The sequence below is a fragment of the Tasmannia lanceolata genome, unplaced genomic scaffold, assembly GCF_043159265.1.
Source record: "Tasmannia lanceolata isolate RefF3 unplaced genomic scaffold, GAP_Taslan_0.1 ptg000023l, whole genome shotgun sequence".
Classification (NCBI taxonomy): Eukaryota; Viridiplantae; Streptophyta; class Magnoliopsida; order Canellales; family Winteraceae; genus Tasmannia; species Tasmannia lanceolata.
In genome coordinates, this window is record NW_027518700.1 from 14,130,001 (window position 1) to 14,145,157 (window position 15,157).

General features: G+C 39.7%; 1 protein-coding gene across 1 annotated transcript in view; it reads left to right on the plus strand.

Annotated features, from left to right (window-relative positions):
- The window catches only part of LOC143856370 (pentatricopeptide repeat-containing protein At5g57250, mitochondrial-like), a 12,523-nt gene extending 5,792 nt beyond the window's left edge, over positions 1-6,731 (plus strand). Inside the window, exon 2 of the mRNA XM_077366564.1 lies at positions 6,546-6,731. The gene's annotated coding sequence lies outside the window, so the exon portion shown is untranslated. The remainder of the gene's footprint in view (positions 1-6,545) is intronic.
- The last annotated feature ends 8,426 nt before the right edge of the window (positions 6,732-15,157 follow it).

A 15,157-nucleotide genomic window follows, 5' to 3' on the forward strand; every position in this document is an offset into this window, starting at 1 on the left:
ACACACACACACACACACACATATATATATATATATATGGGTTATGGGTTAAGTGTCTCCGGTCGATTGACCAGATAACTTATCTTGTCCGTCGACCAGAAACAGAGTTGGCCCACATTGTTTGGGTGATCCAAACAAACCATTCATTTGATGGGCCCCGACATAGATAGGGTGTGCCCAAATTAGGATCTGCATAGGATCCTCCTAACCCTTCGATTTGTGGAGGTTTAAAATGGACACATTTTAAAACCGTCCATTTTAAACCTTCACAAATCGAAGGGTTATGATGATTGATGAACATAATTTTTTGGGCACACCGTATCTATGTCAGGGGCCATCAAATGAATGGTTTGCATCACCCAAACAACTTGGGCCCCACTTTGTTTCTGGTTGACAGACGAGATAAGTTGTCTGGTTGATCGACCAAAAACACTTTGGTGTACACACATACATATGTCACCAAAGTGCATTAATTGTTCCTTTACTTTTATATTTTTAGTGCTATTATAAATGCAATTCGTGGTGTGAATCTAATGTTAGTGCCCTTGTGACTGATTTTTGCAAGGACTTCCTTTAGTTTTAGCATTCCTTGCACACACACACAGATCTGTATCTTGTTGGTGTTTGTTTGTTGTATATTGGAGACTGAAGAGAACTAGATTAGATTGATGGTTGCATTGCAATTTTATCTGATGTTTATCATACACTTGGAGTTGCTTAATAGTTAATCCTATGATTTATTAGTTTTTTTAAAAATGAATACACATTTATCCTAGTTCAAATTGTGATTGATAATCAGTAATTTTCTATTTATGTGTCTGTACAAGTGTCTCCATTTTTTTTTTAATTTTTAAGTGTTGTCATGTTGAACACCAGATATCCGTGTCGGGACTTGACACACAAATCCGTGCACATATCATAGGTGTTTGTGCTTTTTATCCTTCTTCTAAAAGTCGGTTGCTATTTGACCCGTTCGTTCAGAGTGTGGCCAGCTTCCACAACATTCTTCGTCTCATTGACAAAGCTGAAACATTGCATGTTGCAATGGAGGAGTAAATTGATTTTGGCTTCACCCACAGACACCCAAACATTGTGAAAACAAAATTGGACAGTGGATAAATGGTTTACTAATTTTCCCACATCCAAGCACATATAAAAGATATTCTGAATACGTTGATTCTTGTTGATAAGGTGTTCAATAGTGAGGATTTTATCTTGCGCCACTATCCAATAAATGTTGACACTCTAAGTGGCACTTTGATAGACTACAGGGATACAATCTTTGCTCCTTTCCCTTCTGTAACCACCATTGCTAAGTTCATAGAACTGATTGAGTATTTTGGCATCAGTCAGACTTGAATCAGAGACCTATAGCATGTTAGACTGACATGATAACAGACTATAGCCTGATACCATTGAGCTATGTTTTGTTTTCAAAACATAGTACAAATCCTATGTCAGAGTTGTTGAGAAAGAATTGCTCCCATCTCCCATGATTTTTTCTTTGTTACAGTATAATTTGACTGATGTTTCATTAATATTTTTGTTCATTAGTTTCTGTTAAAGTATAAAAGATTAAATATCGCTTTCTCCAACAGCTTAAGCTTAAGTATATTTGGCAATTGGTTGTTTGACATGGTATTAGATCCAATGCCTGGCTTCAAACCTCCTTTATGTTAAAGTTCACATGTAATGGCCAACCCAAAAGAGGGGCCACATGTGCCACGTGTTCGCCAACCCTAAAAAAGGGGTCACACATGAGGGGGAGTGTTAAAGTATAAAAGCTTAAATAACGCCTCAAATATGGTGTAGCACCGGGGCATTGGATATCAGAAGACAAGTTTAGAGATCCTAGACTAATGATTTGGAGAGATATCATGAGGTGTAACTTTCAATTTGCTCTTGGTATCAGGCATAGACTTTCCCCAACTAGTTTGGGACAAAGGCTTTGTTGAGTTGAGTTATCAGGCATAGAGTCCGGTTTATTCTGGGCATAGAGTCCGGTTTATTCTGGGGATAGAATCCGATTTTGGCAAGATAAGTGGGTTGTTGATAGTTCTCTACAAGATATGTTTCAGGACTTGTATGCCATTTCACAAATTAAGGACATATTTGTTGAGGATAATATGGGGAAAGGTCCTGACGGCGCGGTGTGGAAACCTCAGTTTCGCAGGAATTTCTTTCAAAAGGGAGCTTGAATCCATTGCAAGTTTGTTGGAGATTCTAACAGAGACATATATAAAGTAGGATGGGGAAGATAAGAGGGTATGGATCTGGGATACATCTGGTGAATTCTCCGTCAAATATTTCTACCATAATCTAGTGGCTAGGCCGGTCGATTTCGAAGTAGCTAGAGAGTGGTCATTTCTGGCTCCTCCTTGACTAAGTGTGTTCATTTGGGCGGCCTTGCAAGAAAGAATCCAGTAGATTTCTTGCGAGAGAGAAAGATTGTAATTGTGGACCATTGTGCCTTGTGTATAGAAGATGGAGAAACAGTGAACCATATTTTCTTACATTGCAAAGTAGCTAGGGAGGTGTGGGGTAAAGTATTAAGTAGATTTGGCATGGAGTGGGTTTTCCGTGCTAATCTCATGGATCTTTTTTTCTTGGATGGTCCCTTTTTACTTGGAAGAGGAAAGGAAAAATCCTATGGAATTTTACATTATTAGCTACAATTTGAGTGATTTGGAAGGGAAGGAAAGAAACACAAGAATCTTCATGGAGTTCCCAAAAGAGCCTCTTTTATATTCATTAAAGCAATTGTTCTGACGATCTTGTGGGCAAAGTCACTCCCGTGTTTTAGATTTGTTTCAGGTTATGATTTGTGGGAAAGATGGAAGGAAGTTTGCACCAATGCTGAGGTCAAACAAAAAGTTATTCAAGGTCGGGACCCTCCCCCATTGGGTTTCCTAAAACTAAACTTTGACGGATCCAGTTTGGGGAACCTTGGCCCTGTTGGAGTTGGAGGTGTTTTAAGGAATGATTCTGGAGAGGTAATTTGCGCACTTGCAAGACCAATTGGGATTGTAGATGCATCAGAAGCAAAAGTTCGAGCGATTCATCAAAGTCTTAAACTTGCAGATTGTAGCCATCTATCCAATTTAGTGGTTGAAGGAGACTCTTTAAATGTCATCCGATGGCTCAAAGGATCACATAATCATCCGTGGAGGTTTGATAAATTCTTTGATGAGATTGTAGGAAGACCGAGAAATACCTTCTTGACAAGGATCAACCACGATGTGCAACAAAACACCAAAAGAACGATGCAAAGAAACACAATCACTCAAGAAACAAAAGGTTTGCATGGTTCGGCGCTGCCTACTTCCATGGGGGAAGATTTTCCACTATTTCAGTCTAGGTTTACAAACGCTCTTCTTCTTGGCCAAGAAAACACAAAAGAAAAACACAATTCCGTAACCCTAACATGTGGCTTATATATCAACGCCACTACTTGGAGAAATTTACTCGAACCGCATGTGCGTCGCGCACACTAGTCCGTCAAGGTCCTGTATAATGTCAGAATACATGACATCTACACAACAGAGATGAAGGATAAAATCGGCACCTCTAATATTGAGTTCCATCATGTTCGCCGATCCTAAACTGAGTACACCGCCGCTGCTGTGGCCTTAGTCTCCACACCGATCTACTAACTCGGTGGCGGATAAGCTAGCTAGAGAAGGAGTCTCTAAAGAATCCTTAGCTTTGTTCGATGCTGTGCCACCTTGATTGTGGTTTCTTTTGTGATCGTTGATATTTGTTATTTCTGTATTTCTCTTTGTATCTGACCATCTCCGTCTTTTTTAATAAAATCTTCGGCTATCATTCACAAAAAAAAAAGATTAAATAATGCCTTCTTCAACAGCTTGAGCTTTTGGAGTAATTGGTAGTTTCACAGTTTCTACTTGAAACCTGTAGAAAACAAGGGTTGTTTGTTGTATGAAAATTAGATTGTATTTGCAGGTATTTATGTCTTTTCCTTTCCATTCATGTAAGGTTTTATCATTAATATATAGAAATAACCCAAATTAATAACTATTTTATTCATTCCATCTCTTATCTCCTCTCTCTCTACCACTCTAACCAAAAACAACTCCAACTTGCTATCAGAGCAAGGGATTTTTCATATTTTTTCTAAGAGAATTGGCGACCTCAACTATCCGACGTATTCTTGACATCATCAGGCCATACAGCCGACGTCAACGATCGTACGACCATGGAGTAAACCTACATGACTTGGACGCACATCTCATTCCTGTTATTATGTTGATATTTTTGAAAATATTTTCCCAGTTATTTGATTTTTTTTCTGATTTTTTCTGATTTTTATAGAATGAAATTCAGAAATCCTATTTTTTGGGTTGATGGGAGTTTTCTCTCATCTCGGGACTTGTTTGTAAAGGGGTTTGCTTCCTTTTGAGCCGTGTTTTGTATAGGAACACAGTGATGGTGTCATTTTTCCGATCGGAGCTTGGAAATTTAAAACATATTTAAGGTACAATTTTTTTAGTTCTTTCTTGGTCGTAAGTGTTGCCAAGGAAGATTAAAAATCTACTTTTAACCTAACGTTAAATCTTAGGTTGGTTTTGAACTTCTCAATAAATTTCTCTTCAAATATAAATCGGAAAACCTATATAGTACTTGGCTTTTTTGGCCTTTCCAACCACATTTCTTACACTGAAGATTGAAATATGCCTTTGACCTAATGACAAATCTTAGGATTGTGTTTGCATTCAAAGTTGTTGGTGAGATGAAATGTAAACCTAACTTTTTTGCTTTATTCTCTAAAAATAAATTGAAAATCCTTCCTATCTTACGTCCTTGATTATGTTATTCAGCCACATAGCTTATGTTTATAGAGATTGATATCTTTTTTCCACCAAATATTGAATCTTAGATTGGGTATTACTTTCAAATTTGGCAATTGCATCGAAGTCTAAAATATGACCACATATATAACATGGAATTTCCTGCCTCCTCTAGAGCTAGATGGTGAATTTTCAGCGAAGTCCGTCTTCGCTGCAATTAATAAAGGCCGAGGCTCCTCAATAAGCAAAATTTGGAACTCCCTGCCTCCTCCAAGGGTGGTGGCCTTCGCATGGACGGTAGCCCACCGGAGAATCATTACCTGCGACCGACTTCAAAGCTCTAGGTGGTTAGTAGATGTGTCCTGTGTTTGGGGGCAGAAGAGACCTTGAACCACTTAATGTTGCACTACCCCCTTTTCCTACCACTTGTGGACCAAGGCGATGAGAGCCTTTGGAATTTCATGGGTCTGCCCGAGATCTATCAGGAGTGTATTACTACACTGGAGCAATGGTTCTTTTGTGGAGTTTGGCAGGTTGTTATGGAAAACAATCCCCTATGGCATCATTTGGAATATTGAGAAAGAACGAAACATACGCATTTTCGAGGAGAAAAATAGAAGCGCAAGTCGGGGGGGATCGGACATCAGAGTGGAAATCATCTCCTGGGCAAAGTCAGAAAAGAGAATTCCATTCGACATAGGCGACATTATGCAGAGTTGGTAGGCAATTATATGGGACAAAACCATCAGGAGTAAACCCCAGCCCAAGTGGAAACCGCCGCCAGTGGATTGGGTAAACTTGAATTTCGATGGGAGTTCGATAGGCAATCCAGGTAAGGCTGGTATTGGGGGACTAATCAGGGATGATAAAGGGAACACCAATCATGTCTTTCTCAGGACCGCCAGGAGAATGCGACGCGAATGAGGCCGAAGTTAAAGCGCTGCTCTTTGGTCTTCGATGGGCCCATGAGCACGATTTGAACTAGATGATAGTGGAAGGTGACTCTACAAATGTAGTAAGTTGGGCATCAAACAGATCTAAAGGTCCCTGGAGGTTTCGAGGACTAATTGCTAAAATCTTAGATTTGATGACTCTATTGGAGCCCAAGATTGAGCACCGGAGGAGGTCTTCAAATGAGGCGGCAGACACTTTAGCTAAGGAGGGGATCCTTCAGGAATCTATTCTAGTTGTGTCGCTCTCTAACCCCCCTCTATAAAAGCTTCTTGTAATCGGTCTTCGGACCATCCTGTTGTTCTTGTAAGCTGTGGGACATCTTGTCCCTGGCTGACTATTGATTTTAATGAATTGTCATTTTTCAAAATAAAAATAAAAATAACAATAACATGGAATTTCCTACATGGGAGTTGATATGAGGTGATATATGCAGTGTGTTGTTGGATTAGAGGCAAATTAGGTCTCATGAATGATCCTAGTACTTATCATGTTATGGTATATAGTTCTGTTTGATGATAATCACATGTTAATTTTTAAGATATTACCATTTGGATTATGGAATTGGGAAAATTTGTAGATTTTTTTTAATTTAATCTAGTATCTACTTCTGTTTAATTTCTTTATTGAAATAGTGTTTTTTTTCCAATCATCTATTAGTTGGTTTTATTGGAGATTGCTGTGTCATTGTGGTTATCAGATCGAGTTTTTCTATTTAATTTTCATTAAATTTTTTTTTTTTTTTACTATATTAATCTCTTTTTTCTCATTTATATGTTATCGCAGGTAAATTCAGATATACATGTCATAATCTGATGATCTGCGGCTGAGTTGTATTATTACTACACTATCGTTAATGGTAATTGTATTCTTGTGATTCTTTGATTTTTAAGTGCATATGTGATCTTAATCAAACATCTCAACTCACTATTTACCATCAAGGTGTTAGTTGGAGGCTTGGACCTCTTTTTATATGTCTGTACTAAATGTAATTTAGCCTTTACTTATGTAAATTCACATGGATTTTAATGACATCACACCATTTTTTGGCATACTAAAAATTGAAACATGAGTGATGACTATCAAACAAAATCAGATATCGAGAATGCTATGTTTGATCAGATGCAAAGCTGAAAAATCGGTCGATGATGGGGGAAGAGAACGAAGATTGTGGGGAAACTCAACACTACTATCGGGTCTCAATTGATTTTTTTTTTTGAAACGGTAACGATATATATTGCAGAGAAGAGAAATACAAAGGGACAAGACATCCCAAGGGAGACAACAGTCAGTACAGGAGCCCAGGTCCAGGTGGACCTAAAAATGGAAATAAGATATAAGAAAGAAAATTACGGATCAGGAATTTCAATCATAACAGCATCACGATCCACCCCTAGATTGGCTAACTCATCGGCAACGCCAGTGTGTCAGCACCGGATGGATTATGGAGACTAAATCCCAGACCTCATCAATCTTAGGCGCAAGCCGCCATGGGCCAGAACTCTTAGCCGCCGCCCAACCCACGGTGTTGGAGGAGTTCCCTTCCACAATAAGAGGCCCGAAGCCATGATCTACATACCACCGTAGCCCAAAAAGGAGGGCTGACATCTAGGCCTCATTTGCATCACAGATGCCCAAAGGCCCTGAAAAAGACATGCGAATAGCTCCATTGTGGTCCTGAATGGCGCCGCCAATACCCGCCCTACCCGGGTTGCCCCTTGAACTACCATCAAAATTGAATTTGAACCAACCCTCCGGTTGGTGGCGTCCAAATGGGAGATGGCTGGGTAATGTACCTTTTTTCTGCAACCACAACGAGCCAATTCCGGAGGAGATCCCCAGATGGCCTGGCTAATACGGAATACTACCTTTGGTCATATACCACTTGATGATTGATAACTTGACATCTAAGATGATGCTGAACCAGCTCCTCTCCTTTCCCCTGAAAATCTGAGAATTTCGTTCATAATACCATATGTGCTTACGATCGCATACAGAATTGCAGACCACATGGATTCGCCGAGACACCCAGAATAAGCTCCACGCCAATTGATAATAGTGGTATGAATGGTCCTGTATAACACCCAGGAATAACCAAAAAGCCTAATAATTCCCATCCAAATAGAATAGGAAAATGGGCAGTGAAGGAATTTGTGATCCGGGTTCTCCTCATTCTTACAGAGTACACACCAGTTCGCCACATAAAAACCACGCGACTTTAACCTGTCACAGGTATTACCGCCCTTCAAAAGCAATGACCAGAGGAATGCAGAAATGTGAGGTGGGGCAATACTGTTCCAAATTTTCGTGATTGAGGATGGTGGATCACAGTCATCATTAAGCTTCTTGAAGAAAGATTTAACCGAAAAGAGGCCCTGAGAATCAGGGATCCAAACCCATCGGTCATCAAGGGATGGGGATAAATATACATCAGATAGCATCTTCAATAGAGAAGAAAAGTTAGCAATCTCAGATTCTTTAAGATGCCTTCTAAGCCTGATATCCCATACAAGGCTTCTGCCACCCAATGTTCTGACGACATTTTGGGAGATAGTAGACGATGGATTCGCAGCCAATCTAAATATGTCCGGGTAGGCCTCAGCCAAACTGCGATTACCACTCCACACATCCATCCAGAAGCACATTGAGTTACCCTTTCCAGGATTAAATCGAACCAGAGGTAGGAACATGGAAGCAGGATTCTTCCCTGGGAGCCTTCGATTCCTGCTTTCGATTCCCGCTCTGGCAACCTTGAGTAGGATTTTTTCCTGGGAGCCTTCGACTTCCGCTTTCGATTCCCGTTTTGATTCCCGCTTTCGATTCCCAATCTGGCAACCTTGGGTAGGAACGCCTCCCTAGACGATGAGATGGATTTCCATACACCAGAGCCACTTCGATTTCAGGCGCCATTACAAATCAATTCACCCCATCCGTTGCCATATTTTCCGCCAATAACATCATGCCACAACGCCTCCTTCTCCGTGCCAAACCTCCCGAACCACTTGCCTAGAAGTGCCTTATTTCGAAGCTTGAGATTACCAATTCCCAATCCATCATTCCTTTTGGAACGACCCACCTTTTTCCAACCAATCAGATGTTTCAGCCTCTTCCCACTATCCCTCCTTTCCCAAAGAAAATCTCTGTACAGTTTTTCAATTCGCGAGGCTACAGATGTAGGGATCTTGAACACAGACATGAAAAGTACCGGCATATTCGCCAAAACAGCTTTGATGAGAGTAATACATCCCCCAAACGATAAGTAGTTCTTCTTCCATGTTGAAAACTTCCGCCCAATATGTTCAATAACTGGGACCCATTGCGCAGCCTTTGGAATACCGAAGCCCAGCTGTAAGCCAAGGTATTTAAAGGGTAATGTAACCACCGGACAACCAAGGACACAAGCATAACTATCCACAGTTTCAGGCAGCAGATTCACTCCGGCCACGGCGCTCTTTGAAAAGTTAATTTAAGGCCAGAGAAGATTTCAAACCATCGGAATAAACGCTTCACATTACACACTTGCTCAACGTTGTCTTCAAAAATAGGATGGTATCATCGGCGAACTGAAGATGCGAAGTGGCAGTTGCGGCTGGAGGGCAAGGTGAGATACCACGAATGTACCCACAGGATTCACCTTTGACCATGAGTGAATCTAGTGATTCCGCGACAATGATGAAGAGGTATGGGGCCAGAGGATCTCCTTGTCGCAAGCCTCGAGCGCAGCCAAAGTATCCTTCCGGGGAGCCATTGATCAAAATTGAGAACATAGCAGACTTTAAACATGCTGATATCCAGGTCCGCCATTTAGCACCAAACCACATACGTGACATAATATAGTCCAACACCCTCCAATCCACATGGTCATATGCTTTCTCGAAGTCAACACGTATCAATACACCACAAACCTTCTTCGACTTCATTGAATCAAGAATTTCATTAGCGATGAGAATACCGTCCAGAATCTGTAACTTGCTGACAAAAGCCCCTTGATACTTCGAAATTACATCCTTCATAACCATTGAGAGCCGCCTAGCCAGAACTTTTGATAATAGTTTATACGCACCGTGGAGCAGGCTAATCGGTCGATAATCCTGAATTGTAACAGCCCCCTCTTTCTTCGGAATGAGTGTAATGAATGTGGAGTTCATCTCCTTGCTGATGATGCCACGCTCATGAAATTCCTGCATGAAATAAAAAAAATCAGATTTCATAATATCCCAATATTTCTGATAGAAGCCCGACGGAAATCCATTAGGGCCGGGGCCTTATCTTTTTTCAGGGCTTCCAGTGCTAGCTCAATCTCTTCCATTGAGAAAGGTCGTTCCAGCCACACAACCCTGTCAAGAGAAATGCGATTAAAGTCCAATCCATCAAACTTTGGCCACCAATGGTGTTTTTGAGAATATAAGCCACGATAGAATTCCACCACCGTATTTCTGATAGACGCCATGGTGTTTTTATGGCTCTCAATTGATTTTTCTTTCCTTTAGCTACTCATCTGTTTCAGTCTGCAGTTTGGTAAGTTTGAAAAGTCCAGGGAGCTCTTGGATATGGTTTCCAAATCGAAGATCCATTGATCAAAGAGTATCTTGCTATGACCTTTTGCTTATGATAGTATCATTCCTTCACAATACCTAGGCATCCATCCAATTAGGGGTGCAACTCAGGCTAGGGTGGGTCGGGTTGTAGCCCAATCCGAGATAGCATTCCCTCAACCCTAAACCCAACCCAACCTAACTCTCAGATCGAAGATGGTCAACCCTAACTGATACAGTTCATAAACCTGAAATTACCTTGTGGTGTAGCAACGGCCACCCTAGCAACCCCAAAGTTTTCAGAGAACTCAAGAGTCTGAAGGCCAAGTTTCATTCAATAATACAAAGAAGTCCGATACAATGCTTTGATAACAGGGATTTGCTAGTGTCCATTGCAAAAGGCATTTCGCAGATGCTCCGTTGCATCTTAGACAGAGCATATGCGAAATGCCTTTTGCTATGGACACTAGCAAATCCCTTGAAAACATATATTTGTAAGAAAAGAAAATCTAAAAGTTAACTTAAGACCTAAGCAACTAATCTCAGCCCTCTATCTAAAGTTACTTAAATAAAAGGTAAAAACTTGACTAAAATAATCCTAAAATAGAAATCCCATTATAGACGTCTATCATATCCGTAAAATGCCCACAACTCCTCAAATCACATCCAAATAGCGTGATCTTGGGCTCATTAGATGAGTAATCGAAAAACCTTTGTAATGATATCGAAATCAAGTGAGATAGACAAGATTTGACGTCTAAAACGTTAGCTAAGATGGCGAAAATAGAAGTTGAAGAATAATGGACTTTGTTTCATGCTGCAAGTTCTTGATCGTTTTCGCCTGCATCACTAACCCGACCCGTTTCTAAATCTCTTAATCCTATCTGCACCCATCTAACCAATTTTCTCCAATTCTGATCTGGTCCAAACAGCCCCTCAGGGTGTGTTTGGATTGCTGGAATTGGGAATCAGAATTGATGTCTGATTCTGTGTTCAGTTGTCACCTTCTCTCGTCTCCCATTCAGGATTTTGAGGAAATCCAAGATCCTAAAATCCATGTATACAAATGGCCCCTCAAGGTGTGTTTGGATTGTCGGAATTGGGAATCAGAATTGATGTCTGATTCTAGCATTTGGATCGACTCGTAGTCCGCATAATGGGAGATGCCAGGTGGAAAAGAAGCTGAAATTTCGGGCGGATTTTAATACAGCTTGAAGAAGCGGCATTCTTATTCTCTCTCTCTCTCTCTCTCTCTCTCTATATATATATATATATATATATATATATATATATATATATATATATATGAGCTTAGTGTTTCTAGTCGGTAGAGCAGATAGCGTTATCTACTCCACCCTTCTTAAGGGCCGTCGGATTATAAGAAGGGTGATCCCAACCGTTGAAGAATAAATATACAAAACCTCCCTCTCTCTACGCACGGTGGGTTTTCCGACAAAACAAGGTTTCTGTTCTCCCTCTCTCTATGCACGGTGGGAGTTCCAACGCCTCCCTCTTCTCTCCCTCGCTGGGTTTTCCGACGGCTACCTCTTCAACACCTTGCTGGAGATTACGCATGCTCTTCTCTCCCTCGAGGTATGCTTTGGATCACTACTTTTCTTCTCCGTTGGGTTTTTATTTTATTTTTAACCCAACAGAAACCCATTTCTGTTGGGTTTTTTTTTCTAATTTTTAAACATCTTTGGGAGGCAGAAACCCATTTCAAGTGTTGGTGAGCAATATATATTCTGTTGGGTTAAAAAGTTTCCATTTTTTTAAAAAATGAAACCCATTTCAAGTTTCTGTTGGGTTTCTGTTGAAATAGGTTTCTATTGGGTTAAAAATAGAAACCCATTTAAAAAAAAATCGGTTTTTTTTTTTAAATGGGTTCTACCGACTAAAAACTTTCCAATTTTTTTTAAATGAAACCCATTTCAAGTTTCTGTTGGGTTTCTGTTGAAATGGGTTTCTATTGGGTTAAAAATAGAAACCCATTAAAAAAAAAATCGGTTTTTTTTTCAAATGGGTTTTTTTTATATACCCAAAAAAATAGAAACCCATTTCAAAAAAAAAATGGGTTTTTTTTTTTTTAAATGGGTTTTTTTGATATACCCAAAAAAAATGGGTTTTTTTTATATACCCAGAAACCCATTTTTGTTAACCCAACAGAAACCCATTTCAACTTTCTATTGGGTTAAAAATAGAAAACCATTTTTTTTAAACAGAAACCCATTTCAAGGTTTTTTTTTAACCCAACAGAAACCCATTTCTGTTGGGGTTTTTTTTTTTTTTTTTTTTTTAAAAAATTTATCATCACCCAACAGAAATGGGTTTTTTTTTTTAATTTATCTTCACACAACAGAAATGGGTTTTTTTTTTTTTTTTCATTTATCATCGGCCAACAGAGCTGTGGGGTTGTTCATTTTTCATTTATCTGAAAGTATATTGTTTGTATGAGTCTTAAATCATTGTTGTATTTGTTATTAAAAGGTGCTGAAGTTGTATGTATGTGATGGATAGTAATGTGTCGCAAATTTGTGGGCATTTGATTGATGAAGTCGACTGTAATGGGTTAGTTGTGGTTGATGACAATGAAGTTGATGGCAATTGAAATCCAAGTAGTGACTTGGTTTGGCAACCTAGAGTGGGGGTGAATAGGATGTTTATAAAATCTTTACCTTTTAAAAACTTTTCCTAAGATTTCACCCAAGACTTATCCCTTGTTTAATTAAGTTTGAAATAGTTGAACTTAAACAATATTACAAATTAATATAAGTTCAAAACCCCTGTTGATCAGCAAACTTAATTAGGTAATTTTAATAGCCTAGATAGCTAGGTTAAGATATTTAGGTTGATTATCAATGCTAACTACTCACTCAATTCTAAGCACAAATAATCAAATAAGAGAGTGAGAGGGAGTGAGAGAAATACCAATCACACAAGTGACACAAAGATTTATAGTGGTTCGGCAAACGGCCTACTCCACTCTTCTCAAGGTCGCACTTGAGGATTTCCACTATTGAGACCTCCACGACGCCCGGCTCCAAGGCTTTTACACTCCAAAGGAATTAAATAAGGATGCCCTTCCACCTTTACAATGACTCTCCTTCTCCGCCAAGTTCTAAGCGGTTCACCCAAGGGAATTAAAAACAACGGATGTCCTTGCCACCGATCGAATAAAGAAGAAGATAAAAGCTTTGCTTTTATGTAGGCTACAATGCAAGTTGAAGCTCCAAGGATGCTCTCAAGAATAAACAAGTTTAAGCCTAAACCAATCTCAAAAGATTTTCTCAAATCAAGGCACAAGAGGTTGGTGAGAGTAATTACCCAAAAATAGTTCACAAATGATTTTATAGGGGTTTCTTGAAGTTGGACAATGTTCCTCTAGTGTTTTGGACCCTTGAATGGGTATATATAAAGTCCCAACTCCATGTGACCGTTTGAGGGGTAAAACAGTCAAAACTAGGTCAAAAAATCAACTAGCCGTTGCACCCCAACGGCTATATTTTTTTGAAGAAAAACATTTCTCGGAGTTCCGAGCAGAATTCTCGGAGTTCCGAGAATTCAAACAGAGCTTTTAATTTTGGAACCTGGTGCATTTCTCGGAGCTCCGAGAATGTTCTCGGAGTTCCGAGCTCGGAGCTCCGAGAATAATTCTCGGAGTTCCGAGACTGGTTTCCAGCAAACAGTGTCGAACTTGTAAAATTCATATCTCCCTCATTTCTCGTCGGATTTTGACGTTCCTATACTCTACGGATATGAGAAAAATGAGAGCTATCTGTTAAAAATATTTTCAAATAAAATATTTGAAAATGTTTTAAATAAGTTTTGATAGGATTTAGTTGCTGGTCCAGGTTGTTGCTTCGGAACTCTGTTTTGTTCATTCTTGTGTTGAATGCCATATGGGTCCCAACATGTTGGTACACCACCATGGCCATTCACTTATCCATTTAAGTTCTTAAAGGGTGTGTTAGTCTCTTTGAAAAACATATTTTTAGGGGTTTAAACAATGTGCCTTGACAAGAGAATATGCAAGAGAGATAGGAATACATTCTACCATTTCTATCACTCTCTTGAACTCTTCTTTTGAGCTGTGATCTTCTATGGTTGAGCTTCCATGCTTGACATCTTCAAGTTGTGGTACAAGCTCCTTGGTCCTTTGCATTAGGTTCTTGATCCTCCACCTTTGGCCTTCATGAACTTCCTTTGTTTGTTCAATGCTTTGAGATGGTTGATGATGAGCTTCTCCTTGGTACTTCTAAGGTGTGATTGGTCCAAGTATGTTCCAAGCTCATTTGCCATTGTGTTTGGTTCATCTTCAAGCATAGGCCAACAAGGTGCGTGCTAGTACGATTTGACTTGTGTAGGACCTGTCTAAAGCACAACACTCAAGACAAATGATCAGTCCATAAACAACTAATCAATTTGCGTTTGTTAATCATCAAAACAAGATGATTGAATGTACCCATGTGGAACCCTTGGGCTTACAACAATCAATTAGATATGTTGAATGAGGGGGAAATTCCGAATGAGGGTGTTGTAGGTTATGTTGATAACGAGGAGGGGTGTAGTGGTGCCGTTACTACGCCTAATTAGGATGATGGAGGGACAAGTGTAGCTAATGAATCCTTTCTTAATCAGCAGTTTGAAACCCCAGAAGCTGCGTACGAGTTCTATAATGTTTATGGTTTGGCTGCAGGGTTTGGTGTACGGAAAGCCAAGACCAATAAGTCAAAGAAAAATTTAAAAGTGATAACGAGGAGATTTGTATGTGAGAGAGAGGGTTTCAAAAATACTAAAGATAAGAGACAGATAGGAAAAGAAGTGAAGTTACGCCGCTCTGTAAGAGAGGGCTGTGAGGCACAG